This window comes from Suricata suricatta, chromosome 5 (assembly GCF_006229205.1).
Source record: "Suricata suricatta isolate VVHF042 chromosome 5, meerkat_22Aug2017_6uvM2_HiC, whole genome shotgun sequence".
Classification (NCBI taxonomy): domain Eukaryota; kingdom Metazoa; phylum Chordata; class Mammalia; order Carnivora; family Herpestidae; genus Suricata; species Suricata suricatta.
The window spans coordinates 877,230-881,600 of record NC_043704.1 but is presented as its reverse complement, the minus strand read 5'-3'; the positions used below and the strand labels follow the sequence as shown (position 1 = coordinate 881,600).

Below are 4,371 nucleotides of genomic sequence, written 5' to 3'. Positions count from 1 at the left end.
AAGTTACTTCTCGGCCGACCAGCGCGGGCGTCCAGTGGAGCCGCCTCCGCCCCCCGCTGTCCCGGTGCCCCCTCCGCCCCCAGAGCCCTGCGTGCTTTCTGGTTTATCTGGACTTGACTTTGACGGAAGCGGTTCTAAATTCTGTGGTCACTTTGTTTCTTGACATCCTTCTTCCCTTTCTGGTTTAGCCCGCTGCCTACCATTCTTTAAAGTCTCGCTCCATGAGTGTTTTTTGTCTTCTTCCCCGTCTCCGAAAGCACATGTCAGGCGACCGATGAAACCTGCTTCTGCTCCTCTTGTACCGATTTCTGAGCGTGTGTTCTCCTCCCGCCTACTGCATTTTTGTTTTCTTTCCGTGGCAGGATTTTTTTCATGGCTTCTGTGTTTCTTTCTGTTGGCTGCCCCCTGAGAGGTCAGTTCTGTCTTTTCCGTGCTCCAAAGTGTGTGCACATATTCCAAGAGGCCCCCAGGCCCTCCCCTGGCTCCTCCCAGACGTCCTTGAACGTCGGGCTGGTTACAGTTCAGGTGGCCTGGGCCTTGGGCGTTGGGCTGGTTCTCTGGGAACCAGCATCCAAACGGTATGGAGAGGACGCTCCGTGGCCTCTGATTACTACGTGGCACCCATGGGGCCGGGGCCAGCCCTTTCCACCAGCCAGCCGTGCCCTGCACCGTGTCCCCCCGCGCCTCACCTCCGTGACACACCGAGTTTCTGGAAGGACTTCAGAGAGGCCTCTAGACCCCCAGCCATCCGTGCTGTCATATGGGAGTTTGTGGAAAGGCCTCCATGTTTGTGGCTGTGAGCGATTTGTTTTCCTGATTTCTTTGCTCTACTTGCTGGGAATCTGGGAGACGGAGAAAATGGGGGTGCTGGGCCCGTAGGCATCTTCACCAGCTGCCCTGTCCGCTCCAAGTGCCTGGTCTTTCCTCCGCCTCAGCCCGGGAAGCACCGGGCTGTCGCGGACAGAGATGCACCTTCCTCAGAGCGCTGCTGCCCTTGTGGCCTCGGACCAGGCTTTGCATTTTGTAACGTTAAGCTTCCCCCACGTCCTTGTCCATTAGGTGATGCATCTTGTGGCGAAGACAGTGGGCTCGTGGCCCACACAGGGTGGCAGAGGTGATGCGTCAGTGAGTTCACTCACCTTCTATTTGAAGCACATGGTGGGCGTTCAGGAAGGACTAGAGATTTCAGTTGACCTTAACCCTAGTTAGCAATGTGCTGTGGCGGGTGGCGGTTTTGAGCGCTTTCGGAGCAGCGTATTGTCCCGAATGAAGGGCCCGGTGTGACTGGAAGAGTGCGGCCATGCGCCCACCGCAGGGACGTTGGTCTTCGCACTGCAGCCGGGCTCGAAGCGGAGCAGGAGGCGGGGCGAGGCCACCACACCAGGTCACGTGAAAGGTTATGGTCAGTCCCTGAGGCTCAAGCCTTGCGAAGTGTGGGCAGCCAGTGGGCAGGGGACAGCATTCAGTGTGACTGGGACCAGGGTCCCAGAGGGGCCCGCTCAGAGCAGAAGATGTGAAGAGTTCAGAGGTCAGTCATGAAAGGCGTGAGGCGGGGCACCCTCTCTTAGTGGGGGTCCGGTGTCAGGAGATAGGGGTAGTTACGGGTGAGGTGTACCTAGAGGACTCTTAAGGTCCCCATTCAATTTCTGGGTCGTGTGATTATATGAAATACTTTAGGTGACAAATTCAGTTAAAATCACTATATTCATTTCCTCTGGTAAAAGGTATTTGAATTTAGTTTTATTTATTTATTAATTTTTGACAGAGAGTGAGAGAGAGTAGGGGAAGGGCAAGGAGGGAAAAAGAATCCCAAGCAGACTTCATGCTCTGTGCAGAGCCTGACTTGGGGCTCGATCCCATGAATCGTAAGATCATGACCTGAACCAAAATCAAGAGTTGGAGGCTTGGAACGTCTAGGTGGCTCAGTCGGTTAAGTGTCACTCTGACCACAATAGAGTTAAATTAGGAATCAATAATAGAAAGGAAAATCCTGGAAAATCCTCAAATACCTACAGACTAATGACATACTTTTAAATAACCATGGGCCAAGAAAAAAAAAAAAACAGAAGAGAAATGAAAACTATTTTGAAATGAATGAAAATGAAAACACAAGATATCAAAATAGTTGGGATGCAGCTAAAGATGCACCTTAGGAAAACTTGAACACTTTGTTAGCAAGAAGAAATGTTTCAAATTAGTGATTTCTGTTTCTACCTTAAGGAAAAGAAAAAGAAGATCAAATTAAGGTAAGTAGAATATAGGAACTACAATGAAATACAAACTAGAAACAGCAATCAAGAAAATGGATGAAAGCACATGGTGTTTCTTTAAGAAAATCAATAAAATTGATAAAACTTTAGCCAGATATAGGAAAAAGTGGATGTCCTGTGATCAGCCCTATGCCAATGCATTCAAGAACGCAGATGAAATATACACACTCTTCGAAAAGAAAGAATCAAAGTTAACTCAGGTAGAGATTGACTGTGCCAATAGCACCATATACGTTTAAAAATTGAATTTGTAGGAGCGCCTGGATGGCTCAGTCGCTTAAGCATCCGACGTGGGCTCAAGTCATGATCTCATGGTTTGTGGGTTCGAGCCCACATTGTGCTTTCTGCTGTCAGCAAAGAGCCCTGCTTCAGATCTTCCATCTCCCTTTCTCTCCGTCCCTCCCCTGCTCTCTCTCTCTCTTTCTCTCTCTCTCTCTCTCTCAAAAATAAACATTAAAAAAATAAATAAAAATTGAATTTGGATTGGAAACCTCCTTTTCTTGCCCTGGGTGAACCTCTAGGCCCCAAAGGCTTTACTAGTGAATTTTATCAAAAATTTAAGGAAGAAATAATGCCAGTTCTATGTCATCTCTTCCAGGGAGAGTCTTAATGAGTAGTAAAGGCAGTTGACAAAATCTGACACCTGTTCCAGATAAAAGCTTTTAGGACACTCGGACTAGAAGGGAGCTTCTCCGATGGACGGCATCTGAGAAAGCCCAGCTAATACCAGAGTAACGGGGAGAGACTAACCACGCTCTCCCTGCAACCAGGAGGAGGCCAAGGAATCATGTCCTCCCCTCTTCTAGCGAATATTTTCCAGGAAGTCCTATCAGGTTCCGTAAGAAATGAAAAGCACTGCAATTGGAAAGGAAGAAATAAAACTATCTTCTCAGTCGACACGTTTGTCAATGTAGAGAGTCCTATGGAATCCAAAAAAGGAAGCTAGGAAAGGTGGGGTGGGCAAGGTTACAGGATACAGATCACAGAAATCTATTGCATTTCTCTCTACTAGCGACAAATAATTCAAAATTGAAAAAAAATATTATTCTCAGGAGTAAAACACTGCTGAGAGGAATTATTGAAGACATGAATAGATGGAGAATGATCCATGCTCGTGGTTCAGAAGATTCGGTTTGGTTAGATGTTAATTCTCTTCAGATTTATCTGTAGTTCAATGGGCTCCTCGCCAGCCTTCCTGCAGGAGCTTTGGTGGAATTTGAGGGCCAGCACTGCTCCGTCCCCTGACTCGTTACGGGCCACAGTAGTCAGGACAGCGTGCTGTTGGTGTGAGACAGGCAAGTGCGTGGATGGGTCAGGACAGACGTACATGTATATGGTCAGTTAATTTTCAACAACGGTGCCAAGGCAATTTAGTCGGGAAAGTGATAGTTTTGTCAAAAAATGGTGCTGGAATAATTGTACATTCACATGCAAAAAAAAGAATAAAAGACCTTTGATTTATATCTCCCATCATATGTAAAATTAATTTAAAGTAAATCAGAAATCTAAATCTAAAACTCAAAACTACCAAACATCAAGAAGAAAGCTAGCCTTTCACGACCTTGTGTTAGGCATAGTTTCTTATTATGACACAGCATGATGTAGAAGATGAAGAAATTTATAAATGGCATATCATTAAATTAAACTTAAAACTTTCAAGATTATCTGCTCTCCACAAGACATTGTTAAGAGGCCCGAAAGACAAGCCCCAGACTGAGAGAAAACATCCGTGACTCTACCGCGTCCGGGAGGTACCAGGAACTCTTAAAATGCAATACTAAGGAAACCAACAATGTAGTGAAGCATCACCAGAAGGGGGCGCTGCGGGTAAGCGCCTGACTCGATTCTGGCTCCGGTGGTGACCCCCCGGTTCCTGGGAGGGAGCCCCTGTGGGCGCAGAGCCTGCTTGGGACTCGCTCCCGCTCCCGCTCCCCTCCCTCTCCCTCTCCCTCCTCCCCCTCCCTCACCCCCTCCCTCTCCCTCTCCCTCCTCCCCCTCCCTCACCCCCTCCCTCTCCCTCCTCCCCCTCCCTCACCCCCTCCCTCTCCCTCTCCCTCTCCCTCTCCCCTCCCCTCCCTCTCCCTCTCCCTCTCCCCTCCCC

General features: G+C 48.4%; 1 long non-coding RNA gene across 1 annotated transcript in view; it reads right to left on the bottom strand.

The window, feature by feature from the left end:
* LOC115291375 overlaps window positions 1–4,371 on the bottom strand; it is an 8,184-nt gene that overhangs the window by 3,178 nt on the left and 635 nt on the right. The gene's annotated exons all lie outside the window — the stretch shown is intronic.